This window comes from Thermobia domestica, chromosome 16, assembly GCF_964235325.1.
Source record: "Thermobia domestica chromosome 16, izTheDome1.hap1.1, whole genome shotgun sequence".
NCBI lineage: Eukaryota > Metazoa > Arthropoda > Insecta > Zygentoma > Lepismatidae > Thermobia > Thermobia domestica.
Window position 1 is genome coordinate 65,220,425 of NC_137469.1, and position 21,256 is coordinate 65,241,680.

General features: G+C 35.0%; 1 long non-coding RNA gene across 1 annotated transcript in view; it reads left to right on the plus strand.

Moving 5' to 3' along the window:
* The first annotated feature begins 5,617 nt into the window (after positions 1-5,617).
* LOC145673120 (uncharacterized) overlaps positions 5,618-21,256 on the plus strand; it is a 37,795-nt gene continuing 22,156 nt past the window's right edge. The window contains exon 1 of the long non-coding RNA XR_014128720.1: positions 5,618-5,923. This is a non-coding gene — a long non-coding RNA (uncharacterized LOC145673120). The remainder of the gene's footprint in view (positions 5,924-21,256) is intronic.

The window sequence follows — 21,256 nt, forward strand, 5'->3', positions numbered from 1 at the left end:
ATTTAGGCGTCCCGTTTGAGAATCAGAAAAAAACGGGACAACAGTGGAAAATAAGGGACTGTCCCGGCTAAAACGGGACATCTGGTCACCTTGATATACGCGCCTGTCCGTAAGGACGTAAGACAAACTCACATCACATATCGTCGCATGAGAACCGGAGGAACGTAACTCCAAAAAATGCTGTTTTTGTTTTCTTCATGTTTGGACATAATTTTGAAAACCCCACTTGGTATAGATAGAATGTAACGCCATCTGCTCTCCTTGTCGATCATCTGTTGTAATGTAGCTCAATTACTATCTTATTAAAAACACATCTTTCTAAAAATATATATATGCCGTCTCGCCTGTAAACCTACGAAAATGGAGTTACGTTCCTCCGGTTCTCATGCGACGATATGTAACGGCATAAAAGTCACGTTCTACAGTGGAATAACATTTGTACTTCCCTTTCCGAGCACATGTGTACTAGCATATTACCACAAGGAAACCTTTACTGACATATAGGCTATTGGTATTAAAGTCAGATGTCCATAAGAGTGTTTATTTTGCCTCACAAACGGTGCGTTATCCGGTCAACAGCAGTTAAGTAACATGAAAACGCTTTTTTTGTTGTTGTATTTCCCACTGTTAAGTGTACCAATTATTTACCTGGCTGATTTGTTTGTTTGATACGGAACAATAAGGATTCTTGCCGCGTGGAGATTGAGCCATGATCCAAAACAAAAACTCCTTGGAAGTCTGGCTCATTCGCTTTCTATTGTTCTTGTGGTTGGCAGGCAATTCCGTCAGCTCATAAAATCGGTGACGTAGTGTAGGAAAAGATAAAAGCAGCTTACTAACTGGATTTTTCCAATTCCTTCTCCTTGCCTCTGGAAGCGATTAATTGAAATGTTCTTTTCTTTTCACGTTGAAGTTTGTCACTGGAGTTTAACATTAATAAATAAATAAATAGCACTGTCACTTGTATCTACGTAAAAGAGTTTAGTTTGTATAGCTTGATATTTTCAAAATTAATATTGAAACTGGAAGTAGGCCCTAGTAGTAGATTTCTACCACTTACGGTTTCAGTAAAGAGATTAGAGCGGAGATGGAATACAGTAGAGTCCCGATTATCCGAGCTAATGTGGACCGGATCCAACTCGGATAATTAAAAACTCGGTTAACACGGATGGATACACAGAAAATTTTGTACAGTATTTATTATTGTTGTTTATTGATTATTTCTCTTTATTAGAGTATTTATTATTACCGTATTTATTATTTTTATTGGACATACGGTATAGTACATATAATTAAACATATATGCATAAGGAATTAGTAATAATACCGTAAATAAGACGAAGTTTGATATTGATACATACATAAGTGAAACATAATACAACTAAGGTACTGTTTAACGCTTAATTGGTTGCTGTAAAAACCGCTTCTCACTATAATCGCTTTTACTTCATGGCGATCAACGTTAAAACCAGAATTGGGGTGATGTCTGTCACTTCTGCTGTGAACAAAAGTTTGAGAGAGAAAATGATATCTATTCTTAGAATGCTATATCTTTTTCTCAACATCACTTTTCGGTATCTTTGATCGGTTTTTGCTTTTTGTAGATTGATATTGAAACCGGAAGTTGTAGTGGTTTCTATCACTTCCGGTTTTAGTAGAGTTAAGGATGAAGATGAAATGTATTCTTGGGACACTTAATAATTTGCGAGGAAACCAGTTTTCGCTATCCATTACAATACTGTTTATGCTCTACAGTGATCAATATTATAACCGGAAATGACTAATTTTCTACCCTTTCAATGAATGAATCACTCCATCAACAAACTTGTTTTCTAAGTTTTGGTTCTCTACATCCAGACCAAGATTGATGCCGATCCATCGGGTAGTCCTTGAAAGAACTTTTTTTTTTTTTTTTTTTTTTTTGTTTCCCGACCGTCTGATACACAGACAGGGTAAATATATAAGGGAATTTTGGTAAAGCAAAAACATTATAAGTAACAAGTGAATTTTGTTTCACAGCATGAAACTGCGAGAGACATCCGAACTATGTGCATTCAATACTGAAACAAAAACTATCAGTTCTTTAACTTCCGGTCAGATGGAACCTGCTCTTCGGATCCTGATTCCATATCAAAAAGTTTTCCGCTATCTCATAATTATTACTATATAGGAATCAACATTAAAACCGGAAGTTGTATCAGATTTTACTTCTTCCGCTTTCAGTAGAAGAATAAGAGCTGAGAAATAATAATATATTCTTGAGGCAAGGGCGCCCATGTTGTGGTTTCCAAGTATAAGCGACGTTTCAAAAATAGTTTCAAATTTTGCTGTAACTAATGTAAAAATTCTATTGGATCTTCGATTTCTGAAGTACAATTTCCTCTAGGGGGCAAGCGCCCCACCTTGCGCCCCCCTGATAGGCGCCCTTGTCTTGAGGCCCTGAATTCATATAAAAGGATTCTTTCTCGCTCCTACTACCGTTTATCTCTAGATGCGGAAGTTGCAGTGGATTCATATGAAAAATACTGCTTCTCGGTATCTATGACCGTTTTTTTTTTCTCACTATGTCGATTAATATTCAAACTGGAACTCGCAGATGTCACCACTTTCGATTTGAATACAGGAATAAAGATAGAGATGATAACTTATTTTTGGGGCGCTTAACCATACCAAAAAGTCACTTCTCGCTATCTTTTTACCGGTTTTGCTCTACGGAAAGCGTTTCTCTTAAAATCAATTCGACGTGTTAAGAATACAGGGTGGCCCAAAAGTAGGTATACAGACCTGCATCGATCAAGTATGACATTTTAAATTTATTAAGATAATGAATTTATTTGCTTTGGTCTGTTCGAAGCTTCAGGTATAAGTGAAAAGAAATTAAAAACAAATAATGAAGAAACTAGGTTAACCTGTATGGATAAAACTAAGCAAATGATATAAAATGCCTCAGCCGATTAGTACGGGACTGTATACCTACTTTTGGGCTACCCTGTTCCATCTTCTCCCATAACGGTCTATTCAAACCATTTTCATTTTTTTCAATGCTGGCTACATTAAAACTAAAAATAGTTGATTTCTACCACTTCCAGTTTGACTACAGGATTAGAGAAGATGGAATCTATTCTTGGGTTGCTGAATCGATCTGACACCTGTCGATAAATAATATAACCGTTCTATAAGACTTCCTATACTTATGCATGGCATAGTTTGGAAATCTAAGAAAACAAATGATCAAAACCATACATCGTATGTTGAGTCCTGAATTTCACATCACAATTTGCCTTCTCAAAGTTTATTCCACACATTAATAATCTTTCGAGTCTGTCCGTCTATAGGTGAGTATCTGGGTTGTCCACATATGAATTATTTTTTGAGTTTGATATCCCATGATTCTGCCCTTTTTAGGCTAAAAGACGATAAGAAATTACTAATGATGATAACGAAGTAAATTGTAAAAGAACGAAAACAGCTATGCTTTGACCGGGAATCGAATCTACTGTAGGGGCCACGGTGGCTCAGTGGTTGAGCGTTCAACACCAAGTGAGCTTTGTGGTGGACAAGCACCGTGTGCGTGGGATTTCTTGAGGTTCTCCAATTTTCATTCCACCAGTCCATTCATTTATCATCATCACTGTCTACTTTAGCCTAGCCTGCATGAGCGTGAAACTTAAAGATTTCATTTCATTTTTTAGAATCCACTGAATCAGTTTGTTTTTGCATTCTTACGCAACACTGAAATTAAGCAGGACGGGCTTCAAACCACGAAACAGGGTTTCAATTGGTGGGTGCACAAAGCATCATGCAGCTCTCACGCTATAGGCCGTTTCCTATTATACTATTTCGCCTCAAAATCTTAGATTTCAGACGGGATAATATGATGGGGAGGTTTCTTACATTTTCTCGTGTCTCTTCATCGCAAAAAAAAAAAAAAAAAAAAAAAAAAAGTTTCCTACTTCACATACTGATACTGAGACGCTCGGTCCTTATTCATGAGGTTGTCCACCTCTGCTTGTTAGTTTTTGCTCTTTTTCAAACGACAGTAGGAGAAAAGAAAGTGTAGTGAAAGTGAAAAAATTCGAATTCAAGTTTTCAATGAATTTAATCGTTTCATGGCACCTACGTGCCGAAAAAGTTCTTTTTGAATGTCTGTCAGTCTGTTCACTTGTCCCGATGCATAGTCTACTCGCCTAGAGATCATACGCTTAACGTATTCTAACCATTTTTTTAAAAAAAAAAAAACGTAAGAATTTTATGATTCCCCAGGAGTTTTTCAAATTTTCTTCCTACCCACAAAATAAGGGTAGTTTACTTAAAGGCAGTGCCGTAACTTAGATTTTTTTCTGGAGGGGCAAGCATTAATATGCGTATTTGGGCCCCCTAGAAAAAGATGTTTTTCTAATTCTTAGGTCCCCTCTTTCCCTCTTTCTCTTACTCTTTATGGGCCCCCGGAGCCTGTGGGCCCTGCCGCATGGCGAGGTCCGCGGGGCCGTTAGTTACGCCTCTAGGCCCGTTCCATACATGACAAATTAAATAAGGAGACAATATTAACATATCTCAAAGCCATATGAATATTATTATTTCTAGGGCCTCTAATAGTAGACACTTTATACTGAAATGGGCCCACGACTCATTTTTGTTTCATTTACCTTTTGTGTGTTGTTTTTTTTTATGTAATGTAGTGAACCTGTGTGATGCTTCATTTATAATTTCATGATCGTATCGTACCGTATATAGAGAAAGAAAGTTTTGTCTTAAAATGGGCACCCTCCAACGGCGGGGAGCTTCTCTGGGGGGCAGTTGCCCCTTGACCCCCACAAGTTACGGCCCTGCTTGAAGGTGAAAAAAATAAAGTATTTTTTCTTATATGACGTTAATGGAGATTTGTCACTTCCAAGATTTTCCCTTCCTTTCTAGATGTTATTCTATAACAACTTACGATTAGTATTTCTTTCTTCGTTACATATCTCTTTTCTTCATGAATTTATTGGAATTTTATGCTAGCTATTTGCATTTATTTTTAAAAAATATTTAACTATAGTGATAATTTCGTGCGTTAAATCCCATTGTACTGAGACCTGCTACATTCACATGAAATAGAATAAAGAATAATATTATTGTATAAAGAATATTAGGAAAATAATATCAACGTTCGGGACAGGTACTATCAACATTTAATGTGATCTTTATCAATTCAATTACAAATATTTATACTTTATTAAAATGGATTTTTTAAAAAAATATGACGACATCGTTTCAAAGCTAAATGTTTTCAAATATACGATCATATCATTCTTTTGATGTGTCATTTCTTTCAACTGAATAGGGTTTACAAAGTACCAGTCTCAACAAGTGAAAAAGCAAAGCATCACGCATACTTTAATGGTTCGTAAACAGTGGCCAGGTGGTTTTGTTTTTAACATTAATAATACAAAAGAACATACAAGGAAACAAGTTTAAACAACTACATACGAAATATAGTGATAACAACAATTCAAAACTGATAACAGACATTTCTGTGAAAACATGGTAAACACCTACCACTCGACTCCATCCACCAATGCTTCTTAGTTTCCAGTTTTCCAAACAATGTAGCCAGGTTTAACTGCAATGTTATTACAGTACTTCTTAGTTGCCATGCGATACCAGAATCCGATATTGTAAACATTACAAATCTGTACCACCTACAGTCTTCTGAAAGCTCAGTATCATTTAAACATTTTAGCGCAAACAATTTAATGTTGTTGAATATTAGTAAGTTTGGGAGCACAAAACGTTAGTCAGGTCCTGAAACAAAATGCTATTTCAGGTCCTGATTCCTATTCGTATATACAATAGATGGACTGCATTCACCTTTTTGTCACTATTCCTAATGTGAGATTGGGCGATAAAACACAGAAAGTGTTTCTTCATGTCTACAATTTGGGTGAGTTGCATTTAATTTTATTCTTACCCAAAATTCTTCCACAATGGAATCCGATAAATTTTCTTATGTACCGTAAGTTTTTTTAAAAAAAAGCAAATTAAATTAGATCAATAACTAAAAGTAATTAGGAATTTTTATCTCAAATAAAGAGTGAAATTAAACGAATGGTTGCAATCTCTTATTGTCATAAATGACAATATTTTATTGATGACTCAATTAGCTTACAATGGTAGTATAGTATATAGTAGATATTTTTGTAACAATATAACTATTTATTTGTGAACATTTAAAGAGTATTGAGTTTATAACCAGACATAGTATGTTTGCTTAACTGTATAATAAATAATTTTTAGATCACTTAATGCTAAGCCAATTAGGCTGTAACAGAAATAAGCTGAGTACTTAAACATTTAGCGCCTTATGCAGAGTCGTTCTGACGCGTGATTAGTGTCATACTGAAGAGTTTGACTAACATGTTTCCTGCAGTAGTCAGGTCTTTAGTATGACGCTAATCTTAACGTCAAAACGACTCTGCATAAGGCCTTTAGATTTTTGCCTGTCACTATTAAAGACCTCCTAGTATCATGTTACATGCAAAATAGACAGTTAAAGTTTTTTGTAGTCATACTTTACCTTAGCGTATATTTCGCTTGGTTTTGACCAAACAATGGTCTCTCTTGCGGTATTTGTAATTTCGTATGGATTTTTCCATTTCGATGCTGGATGCAAGATCCAGAATGCAGAATGCGGAATCATTTTTTTAGTTGCAAACTTGGTTATATTATATGGACTATTGTTCTTGTTTGTCTTAATTATTTTTCCTTTTTACTTTGCCAAAAGCCAATATAAACATTTACAAAATCTTAGGAAAGTCCTAATTACATTTTTAACAAAATATTGTTGTTATTTAATGATGTAAAAATAAGTATTTTTGAACTTTAATTTACCTTGAGGTTTGTTTTTGTCTTTTTCGTGATTTTATTCAAATATTAATTACTATTGAAAAACATTGTTATTTGACTACAGGTGATTCTTGACTATTTTGCTTTTGCTTCCAACGATGTCTCGATTACAAATACTGTTCTTGTGATTTTTAAAAGTAGTTATGCACGTATCCAACAGTTAAGATATTACAAAAAAACTTCGTTCCATTTTCACCTACCAAATTGCCATTTTTATGAATAAAAATGATGATTTTTTAATTCTTTGTTCATGGTTTCATTACACTTATTAGTCAAGTGCTATTAAAATTATTTGAATATTTGTTCTAATAATTTGTTTGTTGGAGTTTAGAGTTCCTTTTCAGCTCTGAGGCTGTACTATATAACACGTGGACTTACAATTTAAGAGACCTAATCATTCGAAATTAAAATACCACTAATTTTACAGTAATTATGTGATATCTTCAAATTGATAAAAGATTATCAACATGTGAAACAAGATCGCCCTAGACAATATTATTTTGCATGAGGTACCGTTATCACGAATCACCTACTATCCATTTCATAAAGATAGGCCCCTGACTTCGTGGTGCTGCCGTGACGTTCAGTCAAAACTTATATTGCATTATTGTACCTCGTTGGAATTGCTTGGAATGTTGTCTTTTCAATACTTAAGACATAAAAATTTTCCTTGTACTATGTAGTGAGAAAAAAATTAAAATTAATGAAAAAGTGCGTATTTTTCGTACTTTTTTGGTAGATCAATGTTTATAGGACTATATCTCAGAAAAGAGATCACGTGAAATAATTTCCTGTGTACAATATGTAGATGCATCCATTAACTGTAAGTTGTGAAAAGTTCAATTTTCATCACTTGATACTTTTTGTGTAATTAAAACAAATGTACAACGCTCTGATCTCCTTTACCATGGTAGGTAGAGAAACGTACAAAACACTGTTAGAAAATTTGGAAGTCTAGTGTTCCAAATATTTGAAACTATTAATAAAAAAAAAGGTTTAGTTGGTAGAGTATTTATTTTTTTAATTTTTTTTTTTTTTTTACTTCAACATATTCTCTGCGTCAAGCGGTGAGCCATGTTGCAGCCCAATCTTTAAATTCCCCGCGCTTATATGAAGATACAGCATACAGTAAGTGGAAGTGCGGCACCGCTGTCGTACAGTGTTGTCACGTTCAGGAAGCCTGTAGCGCGAAACCTACTTCATAAGAATGTAATAGGAAAAAGTATTTATTATAACCTTTCACAACATCATAAAAATAATAATAATGCATTACACATCTCAATGTAATCGAAATAAAACGTTGAAGTAAAACATCCAAAAACTCATCTCTTAATCTATTTACCTCATTCACTTTCGTAATGGGTTTGTTGACTCATCGCTGCTCCTGCTATCTTCCTGAACACTTATTAACAATGGCTCCATTTCTACCTCAAGATCTATCAGTATACACACTTTCCAGCTTACGAACATGTTAAAGGTTAAAAAGAAATGTAGCCTTGTCAATCACGTGTTCACCCAAGTTCTGTGATCAATTCCCCTGCCGAATGTACAGTAACACAGAATGGGTCCTTTGTTTACTTTCAACGAAAGAAAACAATGCAATGATTAGCTGACGAGGGCTGTATTTGCGTCTAATCACGTCGCACTGATTACGTCTTCAACACTTCCCTTCGGTTCGTAGGCGTCAAAAACTTATACACGCACTCACACCATATAGGTTCATTGCAATGAGACGGACGAATGGGCATTTATATTTTCCTGAGTATATCTCGTGCTTTTCGATTTATATATATATATATATATATATATATATATATATATATATATATATATATATATATATATATATATATATATATATATATGTGGATATTCCTTTACGAGCGGCGGTATTACAAAAAGAAGAGGCAAAATTTTTAGTGATAGTGAAATTGCAGAACTGATGAATGACTCCGACTCAGACGGTTATGAGTTAGTAATGAATAGTAATGACATTAATTTTTCTGTGCTCAGTGGCGTATTCGGGAGTGAACAAGATAGTAACTCTGTTTCAAGTGAACCTGAGGCTGAGCTGGGAAAGAGAGAAAAAAACGTGTCGTTCCTATTCAAAGACAAATTCTGATGTAGCTTGGAGCGATAAAATTCAAGTAAACGCAAAACCCCTATTTAGTGGTGTCCCGGGAATGGATCAAAATGCTGGGCTATCTACAGAGTATTCCGCATATAAAGTGTTTCAGCTGTTTTTACCGATGAAGTTTTATAGTAAAAAAAAAAAAAAAAAAAAAGTTGAGTTGATTTCGAGTGGGCTATATGAGACGTGGACCTACTGGTAAACGTGGAATCCAAACTACAAGTACGTAGCATCCGCAAGGTGAAAGGAAGTTTTTAATAAATATTAGCGTTTATTGCAGGGATGCAAATAACCACTCGCCCAGGGCGTGTGGTTCATCGGTGCGGGCGAGTATTTAATATCACACGGAAGTTAAGTAAATTATTTTTATTATGTGATGTGGGCTAGTAACTTTTTTCTTGTGCGAGTAAACTTTTGTTCTTATTTGCATCCCTGGTTTATTGCCTGATAAATAAAGTTGGACTTTGCGTGGGAAAGTGCTTCGAAATGTACAACACTAAAGAGAAGTACTGGGACTCCTAGACCTGAAAACAGATTTTCTGTGAAGTGTAAACTCAATATTACATATCAACTAAGGTTGTATCGTATAATAAAGTTTGTGCTTGTATTTGTTTCTGTGCAAATGTATTTTGTACTGCGTGCAGTAAGTGAAAAATTGACAAAAAGCAACAAATTTTCGAGGACCATCACATGCAAATCGAAACAAAATAGGAGTTCGCTTTTCTAATTTTGAACATTTGGCACATTTACTGTATATCCTGTTAATTTCTAAGAAATTGGTTTAAAATCTGTGGAGACATAAAATTTTAAAAATATCTCTAAGAAGTGCCGGACAGTGTGCGTGACAAGTTTAAATACCCGTCCGGCTGAGAGTGTATACGCGCCAGGAAAATGTGGCAACGTAGCACTCCGTATAAACTGCGATAGCGAAGGGCGCAAAGCTGAGAAAATCATAATGTCATATTTGTGATTGTTTATCTTTTAAAGCAAGTCAAAACAGTTTGGTTGAAAAAGCTACTTTAAGATCTTTCTAAAAGTTTTTTCAGATTGTTAATACACTGCAGCAATTCAGAGATAATGACGTCTCACTTTTTACTGAATAACAAGAAAATTACTAAGTGTTGAGTAATGAAATTTTCAGAACTTACAGGTAATATATGCATCTACATATCCTGCACAGGAAATTATTTCATGTTATCTCCTTTCCGAGATATAGTCCTATAAACATTGATTTATCAAAAAAGTACGAAAAAATACGCACTTTTTCATTAATTTCTATTTTTTTTTCTCACTACACAGTGCAAAGAAAATTTTTGTGTCTCAAGTATTGAAAAGACAACATTCCAACAATTCCAACGAGGTACGGCAAGTAATATAAGTTTTGACTGGACGTCACGGCAGCACCGCCAAGTCAGGGGCCTATCTTTATGAAATGGATAGTAGTAGCTTTCCGTTTGCAACCGTTTAGAAACGTGAAAATAAATGCCGATTTTCTAAATGGCTGGAAATCGAAAGCAGATGAGTCGTCATAATGGTATCTCATGTAAAATAATATTGTCTGGGGAGCTTTTGTTCCACTTTTCGATTATCTTTTATCTATTTGAAGATATCACATAATTACTGTAAAATTAGAGGTATTTTAATTTCGCCGTGATGGGGCCTCTTAAGGCTCTTCCCTAAACTCATTCCTACTTTTTAAATTTTAGTGAAACAAATAATCGTTTTCAAACTTTTTCTTATAGACCAGAAATCTGGGTGCGTAGTTTACGGCGTCTTAAATGTTAGTCACCCAAATTTATTCACTATTAAAAGCAGTTATTACTCCATATAATATCATTTTGTAGACACTGCCTGGCTGACTCTATACTTTTTATATTCTTCGTTAGCTGAACTTGTGCTATCTACATACACAGCGAATCATTCATATATGAGCATGAATCTCCTTGTCATTCCTCACAACGTTTGTACATGTCCCTTTACAGACACAAGTGAAGGATGTTTTGATAAAAATCGCGCACTGTTTGCAAGATTTGAGGCTACTTCCGCTTGGAGTTTCTAATTCATGTATGATTAGTGTTTTCTTTCTTCTTGCATGCAGTACTTTATATGTAATAAGCAAATACATTAAACACAAAATGAAATGAAATCTGTAAGTTGTACGTCCCATGATTATGCCGGCAAGGCTAAAGGAGACGGTGATGATTAGAAATGAATGAAATGGTGGAATGAAGAAAGTGGGAGGAAACGGGAGAACCCCGAGAAAACTTCCACACACGGTGTTTGTCCACCACAAAGCTCATTTGGCTCGAGCTCGGATCGAATCAAGGACTCCATGCACCAGAAGTGAACACTCTACCACTGAGCCACCGCGGCCCGAAAACACACAATTATAATGTCAGTGACATATGGTGTTGATTGGATTTATCGGGACATGTAAAAGTAATAGAAAATGACCGATATTAGTGTCAAATTCATAGTTTTCGCAGTCTCTGAGATCAATGGTGAAACTCCGATCGTGTTAACTTCCAAATTCACCTCATTCGCCGGCGGGTCGAGGGTCAACGAGGGGGGGGGGATATCGAGACATGTAAAAATGACCGATATTAGTGCAGTGGCGGCCGGTGGATTGTGGTTTCGGGTGTTGCAGTACAAACGATCGGAGACAGAAGAAAAAGATCTGACATGATATTTTTGTACAAGGTACTTAATAATAAGCTAGACTGCAACGAATTGCTTTCGAGCTTTCAAATAAACGTTCCAGGTAGAAAAACACGTCCAGAAAACTATAACTTCTTTTATTGTGCAAAAGCAAGGACTAATATCCTAAATAAGTCGCCAACATGGAGGATTAGTGCAACCTACAACAGTCTCTTAAAAATGACAAATAATATAGATATTTACGCTGATTGCCTCACAAGGTTTAAAAGGGAAATTCTAAATATATTATTTCATGAAAGATGAACACTGTAATTGGGTATAATACCTGTTGTGTTCTGTTTCAATAAATAAATAAATAAATAAATAAACTGGACTCATTGATTAATCAGCATAACTTTAGATGCAAATGCTATATGACATGTAAAATTAAATAAAATTCTGTTTTTAAAAAATAAAAAAATAATAATAATGCAGAAAATTTCATACGGTTAGTCACCTTATTTAATTAGTAAGTCCATTCTCTTCTCTTTGATTGGAACAAATCTGTCTAATACATGCTGGTTGAACTCTGGTATTCTTATTAACAGATCTTTTTCGATAGAAAGCATAACCTTTCACGGGATATTCAATTCCTTGAAAGTGTCAATACTTTTCGATGTGCAAAAACGCCTTTCTCTTTTTGTTGACGTCATAGGTACAGTTAATATTAGTTTCAGAAGCTTTGTAGATCCACTACAACATTTTTTTTTAATAGATTATTGCGAATAATTCATTCTAGTAAACCCAGTCCCTGACAGTGATCCGAATTCCTCTGGAGCGTAGACTGATGACAGTTTATTATTTAAAAAATGTTAATTGAACGCGTATTATTCACAGTTTATCTACGAAGATTTAAAATAAATTAAAATAAATAAAATATATCTAGTGCAAACAACATTGCTGTCATAAGATGTCCTGTCAATTTAAACCGGATTTTTTTTTCAAACACTCTCCTGAATTGTCATTTGCTTGTTTTGTCTAACTAAGCCTTAATTGCAAGTTTTCCCTCAGTGGAGAGCTGAGCAAATTGCTTTTATTTTATTTTATATTATTTTTTTTTTTTTTGTAAGCTATTTACAGAAGTCATGGTATAAAATTTATTCAGAATTTGTAGGTTATTACAAACTTAAAGCGCACACAATCTAAGTAAATGCAAAACAGCTGATTTTTGTTTTTTTTAAAAAAACGGTGTTACAGAAGAGGTATATGAATTGCGAATGTCACATATACACGAACATACACACATGTCCGTAGAAGCAAAACTACGTTTCAAATCATCAGTCTTGGTTGTAGGCAATGCACTATAACAGAATACTTCCATCGAGGCGAAACAATGCTTACCAATGTCATACGTTTTGGAAAGCAAACTTTAAAACCCGTCAAATGTAGGCTCACCATGTAACAGAAGTCAAAAGTCAAAGAACGTCAAAACAAACAGCATTGCCAGTTCTACACCCAGAAATGTTTGATGGGAGGGATCCAGAGTTTGAGGGGGTGTAATACGTCTATGTAATATAGAACCTGTCTTATTCTGCACCCAAGAAGATGATAACTAATTCTTAATTACTGTCATCTATATTTTTAGAAAAAATGATAGAACAATTATTTGTATAAGGAAAGAAAGGGAACATGATGAGGTAAAATAAAATATTTAACCTACATCAATCATATTTCTGTTAAAAAAGTATAGTTCCTTAAAAAAAGATAGAAATTTTTGGGAGGTCCTGACCCGGTGGGCCACCCTCGTGGCTGCGCCCCTAAGCATTGCTCACTAGTCCCAAATGCAATGTGGCGTTTCCCATCATACAGTTTTATATGAAAAGTTATCAAGAGTATAAAACACACTTATTTCATAAAAGAAATATGTATATACTAAAATACTATTCACAGAGGGGGCATTCTATATATTGACTTATTATTATTTGGTTCACAAATTACTGTACAAGAAGCCTTCATTATCTATATAAACGAAGAATTAACTTGTAAATGCGTATTTACTTTAATTTGTTTTCTGCTTTACTACATATTTTCTCTTATTTTGTAATTCTGGGACCACTTTATTTTTAATTGTCATTATATTGGTTTGCTTCAGTATAGTCCCGTAATTTAAAAATATGAATGCATAAAAATAAATTCCATTTGTTAATTGGTAGTGAAATAAAATTCAGAAACCTTATTTAGCGCGAAAAACCTTCTCGTTCACAAGAAACCGTGCTGCGTTGCAGAAGCACTACAACGATCAGAGCCTTTAGCTTCTGAGATAGGGAAAGGAGACTTTTAACATTCGCTCCAATTGCCGCGCTGTAGAAACCTGGTCATTGTATTCTCGCTGCAACGCAGTATAAATTAGGGACTCAGTGACGGATTGTTTTTCGATTTTTAAAACAGATTAATGGATTTTACAGCTATAGAAATAAAAAAATACGTTATTTAAGGTATATATGGAAGTATTGGAAAGTATTTTTTTTCTGTTCCTTACTACTACTGTTCAGGGGCGGATCCAGGGGGGAGATCGGGGCGATTCCCCCAGAAAGGGAAACTTTCTTATTTTATATATATAAATAAAACCCATTCCAAAGTTTGGAGCCCTTAAAAGTAGCAGTATGACAACCCACCGCCCCCCCCCCCAGAAGTCGGTCCTGGATCCGCCCCTGCTGCTAATAATATTTTTTCTTGAAATACTTTTGTTGTTGTGCAACATTGCAACACTAACATTAGCCGCAACTGTATTAGTGTCAAATCCATAGTTTTCGCGGTCGCTGAGATCAATGGTAACATTTCCATTAGCGATGACTTTCAAATTCAGCTACTATTGTATGTGGGCCGGGGCTCACCTGCGGAAGGGGGTTACCGAGACATGTAAAAATAATCCAAAATGACCGATATGAGTGTCAAATCCATAGTTTTCGCGGTCGCTGAGATGAATAGTGATGGTCCCACAGGCGTTGACTGACTTTCAAATACAACCCCATGCGAACAATGGGTATTTCAGCTAGTAATAATAATAAAACTCAAGGATGAATTGTATTCTTCCACATAGAACGCATATAGGTCTAATGAATCTCCCCACTGTAAATATAAATTCTGGGACGAGTTTTGTCCAGGGACAAATTTGTAAACCTGAATTATTATTGTCTCTGGGAAATGGGGACGTTTGGCAACCTTATTGCAATGCAACCAATGCTCTTCCACCGAAGGATCGAACCAGGAACTACGGTACCATTATTCGAATAACTACACGAATAAGTCTTTGTTATACGATTTAAATAAATTATGAGAAGCGTTAGAATAATTTTTTTTTTTCGAAATATATATTGGCCAGAATACCCAGAAATGGCGAACATTTTTAAGTTTGGTGCTAGTTCTCATTTCAGAAATCACTGGCGGTCTATTAATCTGTTCATTAGCCTGCTAGAGGAAATAAGTGAGTTTTGTCTTACAATTGTGAAACTACGGTAGACTTACAAAGTATCAAAATTCATAACTACTGGTTGGAATAGAGAGAGGTAATGTGCGAGATGAAAGCTGTTCATCTGACGTTCAATCCACACCGAAAAAAAGTTTCTCGCTGTGTCTTACAATCATTAGGAGGTCTATATAGGTATCAGTTTTGAAACCGTGCTTACTACTTCCGGTTTCAATAAAAGACTAAAGCTGAGAAATCTTCCTTTGCGTACCCAATCTATATATTTTTTAAAAAATTGCTTGTTACCTCCTGTGTTGTAATCTTCAAAATACGCTCTTCGCTATCTATTACCGTTTTCGTTCTGTGGGGATAAACGTTGAAACCGGAAATGGTTAATTTGAACCATCTGGTTTTAATAGGGGGTTAATGGAAGTGATGAAACTTGTGGTTAAGCGACTAGAGTATGCGTCTTTGATATGGCAGACCCGACTTCGATTCCCGCTGGGAGCTTATATGGTTCGGACACCGCGTTAAGCTATAGATCCACGTCTCATATATCCTTGCTGCTGAAAGGGATGCTAAACTACTAATCAACTGATCAACAACTCGATATCTCTGACCATTTTTGCTCTAATACCTGTCGACAAACGGACGAACAGTCATTCTATAAGACTTCCGACATTTATGTATAGCATAGTTTGAAAGTCAAATAGAAGTTAGCTTCATTTCATAGTGTGAAACTACGGTAGAGTTCCAAACTATGGAAATTAAATACTCAAAACTATAAATACTGGTTGCAATAGATTAATAAGATCGAAGATAAAACTTGTTCCTCAGACGCTAAATTCTATCAAAAAGTCATTATTCGCTAGACCTACTGATTTTGTTTTATGGTGATAAAGGTTGAAAACTGGGAATCATTAATTTGAACAACTTCCGGATTCAATAGAAGATTAAGAGAATAGATAGAATTTATTCTTGGGAAGTTGAATCGATTGCAAAAAATTGTGTCTCGATATCTCTGACCGTTTTGGCTTTACGGAAATTACTATTGTAACCGGAAGTAATAGTAAATTTCAATTACTTATGCTTTTGGTAGTGCGTTCCAGGTTGTGATGGTGTTTTCGTGTCATTCTGAATCGTTTGCAGAAAACCGCTTGTCGCTCGCTATCCAGTGTGATTTTCTACTGTGGTGATAAATTTTGAAACCGGACAAATGGTTAATTTGAACAATTTCCTGTTTAAATAGAGGGTTAACGGAGGTGATAAAACCTATTCTTGGGAAGCTGAATCAATTGCAGAATATCATAGCTCGATATTTTTTTACCAGTTTTGCTCTAAGGAAATCAATATTGAAACCGGAAGTAATAGCAAATTTCAGCTAATTCTATTTTTGGTGGAGTGCTGCGGGTTATAACGATATGCTCTCTTGAAATATTGAATCGATAGCAGAAAACAGCTTGCCGCTATCTATTATCATTTTTGCTCTATGATGATAAGTATTGAAACCGGAAATTAGTAATTTGAACCACTGCCGGTTTGAATAAATGGTTAATGAAGAAGACGGGACCTGTTTTTGGGATGGTGAATCGATTGCGAAAAACCGCATCTCGATACCGCTTACCGTTTCTGCTCTGTAGAAGTTAGTATTGGAATCGGAAGTAATATTAAATTTAAACCGATTCCGGTTTTGGGAGAGTGTACGTGATGGTCATGCTACGTTACCTTAAGATGCTGAAATGTTTTTTTTAAAAAAACACTTATTGTCTGTTACCGTTTTCGTTCTATAGCGATTAAAGTTGAAACCGAAAATGATTAATTTGAACCACTTCCGGCTTGAATAGAGACAACGGAGGAGATGCAATTGTACCATTAGGACACTGAATCAATTGCAAGAAACTGCATCTTGATAGCTCTTACCGTTTTTGCTCGAATACCTGTCGAAAGACGGACGGACAAAGCCGTTCTATAACATTTCCGACACTTATACATAACATAGTTTGGAAGTCTAAAAACATATCAATACAGACAATATGACGCAGACCATCGCGGCTGCCTCTCACAACTTCCCGGTCAACACACGTTGGCCACCTCTGGAATATACAAATAGCAATGAATTAGTGGAATTTCAATAGTACTTGCTTATACCATAAAAGAAATAGTTCTAACGTTTCTTTTTTTACTTCTTGCTAAGGTAGTATTCGTATCATGTGAATAATAATAATAATAATAATAATAATAATAATAATAATAATAATAATAATAATAATAATAATAATAATAATAATAATAATAATAAATAATAATAATAGTAATAGTAATAGTAATAATAATGTATTTCTTCCGGAAGGTACAGTCACAAATCTTCTATTTACTTTCTATTAATGTTGAAGCTCTTGAGCATTCAGTTCCGACCGAGAAATACGGAATTTACACCATACTGTCAGTTGCACTTCATTATGGATTTCATTTTGCAAGTGGTCGTAAATTTGTAAGTCGCCAAGAAGTGTAAAAACAGAGTATCTAAATGCTCTGTTTACAGAGAAAGAGACTTGATATTTTACGAGTTCTCCAAGTTCTACATTGAAAGTCGAATCCCGTTAGTAGAAAGCATTAACCCTAGCTAGGCAATTAATTAGATGTTAATGAGAACGTCGTAAGATAATTCATATCACTCTTCAAATTTCTGTGATTTATGTACAGTACGTCCCTACAAGACAGTCAAATCTTAGGAATTCAATTTTAGTTTAACCCTTCACCACCAGCAAAAATTCGCCCACTTGTTGTGAGGAACCAGAATTTCTTGAAGAATATTATAATTTTTCAAGCCTATTTCTCATCATTTATGCAAGCTAGGTTGATGCTAGATTCATAGTGAATGATGCACAAGAGGTCCACAACATGCTCTAGGGTCTTTTCTAGAAATTCAAAATGGCGGAAGGCAGCCATATTGAATTTTAAGAATTCGTCTCTTTCCGCCTGTTTTAATTAGAATCATGGCATATACATGTATGCCATCTGGATCCTGGGAGCCACATCACCATGGCATACACATATATGCCACTGGTGGTGAAGAGGTTAATAACGGACGGACGCGACTAAGAAATCCTAGAGCAGAATTAAGTATGAGCAAAATTGGTATCAGAATTTGGAAGATATTTTGGATTACTTTGGAAGAAGTATCATTTTACTTCAGGATACATTACGCTAGTAGCAAAGTAACGTCGGACAATTGGCTAGTAGTTGGAACAGAAAGCCAAATATTTGCCTCCTTAGGGCCTTCAGCATTATAGTTTAGTGCAATTTTAACAAGTAAACAAAATAGGCTCAATGTTGAAAATGTGTAATTTGATCAATGCGGATATTTTGCATTATCATCACCAAGTTGGCGGTAATATTTTTTTGGAGTATCATCCCTTTCTACTGCCTCACCACTTTGCTGCTAGGAATACTTTTCTATAACCCCGAACTAGTATGATAAAGATCAAAATACCAGTTCTCTATTATTTTCCTTATCTTCCACGGTTTTGTCGCTAGATAGTGCTAATTTTCAAAATGCGTATAAGTTATTATGGGGTATTTCAAAACCACATCGACGTCAGGGAGATTATTCCTGACACCAAGATAAGGCGAAAAGTATAGTCAATGAATCTAGGTGTAGGAGTGTTTCATTTCGATGCTATTACCGATCTTAAAATTGTGGGGGAAATGCAAACAGCCATAACTCAAAAAAACAAATGTTGGATCAAAGTCGGGAAAAAGAGAAAGTGGGAAGGAGATGCTAACATCCAGAAAATTATGCAAATGAGCTTGATATAGGCTCTAGTTTAATCAAGATTTCTTACGTTGTTGTAATACGGGGCTTCTAGTACTTCAGTGTTACCACATTAGGTCTTAAAGGGTTGAAATTATATGTATTGGAAATTAGGCAACAGTGTTATGTACATAGGCCTATACTCTAAGTCAGCGTTTCCCAACCGGTGTGCCGCGGCACACTGGTGTGCCGCGAATGGGCCGCTGGTGTGCCGCGAGGAAATGAAAACAAAATTATTAATTATATAGGAACCTAATTGCAAGACAGGAAATATGTGTATTTAAATTTCATATTACTATGAACCTCTACAATGAAAAAATACTGTAATATCTAATATATTATTTTACATACATTATTACTACATAGATTGTATTTCGAAAACAGAATTTTATTAATATTTAAAATTGTGACGTATATTAACCATTAATAAATTATAAATTTCACACTGTGTTACTTATCTGTTCATTTCTAATGTTGAAAGAAGTATTAATTATCACTGTTATGGCCATTGTTGTTTCTTTATTGTTACAGATTATTTCGTAACTTGAAATTTTAAAATCTCATTATATCCTTTCGACAAAGCAAACACTCATACAAATTACCGCAATTCTGTTTTAAAAGTACAAGAGATTTATTTGTTCGTTCGTAATTTAGTGATCTTCCTTGTGAAAGGTTGGATACATTCTTCAAAAAAGAAAGTGTATTTTTTAAAAGACTGAGTTCTATATTTAAAAGACTGAAAAGTAAGTATAATGATTTATGATGGAGGAAAACCAGTGATCGAGCTTTATTCTTTGTGAGAAGGAGGTCAGTAATCAAAGAAAACAAATACGATGGTATTTTCTATTTACAAATAATAATAATAATAATAATAATAATAATAATAATAATAATAATAATAATAATAATAATAATAATAATAATAATAATAATAATAATAATAATAATAATAATACCTATGAGTGTGCCGTGAGAATTCAAGTTAGACCCGTAGTGTGCCGCAAGTTGAAAAAGGTTGGGAAACGCTGCTCTAAGTACTTGTAATGTAAGTACTCTAGTTGAAGTAATGAATATTTCAATTACTCTAAGTACGCACAGTATTTATTGAAGAATGTAATAACAATTGAACTACCTTACAACTCTAATTGTGAATTTTACTTGCACTATAGTAGATAGATTTTATCATCTCACTTAATTAATGATTTAATTAACCCCTTAATTGATCAACAACGATACTTACCACACACACACACACACACACACACACATATATATATATATATATATATATATATATATATATATATATATATATATATATATATATATATATATATATATATATAGGCCGGGTTTAGGGGGTGCACCGGTGCACATGCACCATCCCCCTTCATTGTACTGTACATATACACTGTCTCAAATGAGAAGCTGGCAGTGAAAATAGCAACACTTTCCGAAACTTTCTATCGTCATGTTTCCATTTGGGGCTTAAAAGAAAGAGGAGTTTTGCAAAAACAATATAACATTTGTCAAGTAGAGAAGAAAACAGAAACCAGGAAGAGAGAACAGTTTTTTCTGCATATCAGTTGTAACCCACTTTAAAATACTTTCCTCGCCCTCCGTTCTATGTATCAGCGTAGTCAGGTGCAAAGAATATTCTCGCATGTAACTTCGAAGAGTTTAATGAAACTGGTTATCTTCGTAATTATGGTGCACCCCCCCCCCCCCCAGAGAATCCTGGATCTGATCATATATATACTTACGTATAGGAGTTGAAACAGCAAATAAGAACTTGAGATTCCAAGTGACGTCAACAGGAGATTGAAGATGAAACTCTTGAACTGCTAGACGGACCAACTTCAGGTACGGGTTCTGTCTGTCCTTCAGAATCACTATACCTATCCAGCGTATCTTCATGCATTTCTGTGTCATACCTATCGTATTTGTATTTGAATTATTCATATTACCTATCCATATCCTCAACTCCGATTACGTTTCCACATTCAGCACGTCACAACTTTGCCTCTAACAGTTTGACAACATTCATGGGATTAATTTGCCTCATAATGTCAATATACACTCTTTACACTCTAACCCATAGCCGATCACTGTAAAGAAAGGCCCTCTACTGCAGCTACAGCGTGCTCCGGAAGTGGGCGTACCCCCGCTTTAGTTTCAACAGTATGTTAGTTATGGTATAATGTCTGTACCTTGAAGTCTTAAGAGTCATAAACATCGGTATGATCATCATCCATATCCTATTTCATACCTGAATTCTGCGTCAAGTTCTCGCAGATGTTTTGTGGTGACACTCCGGAGTCAC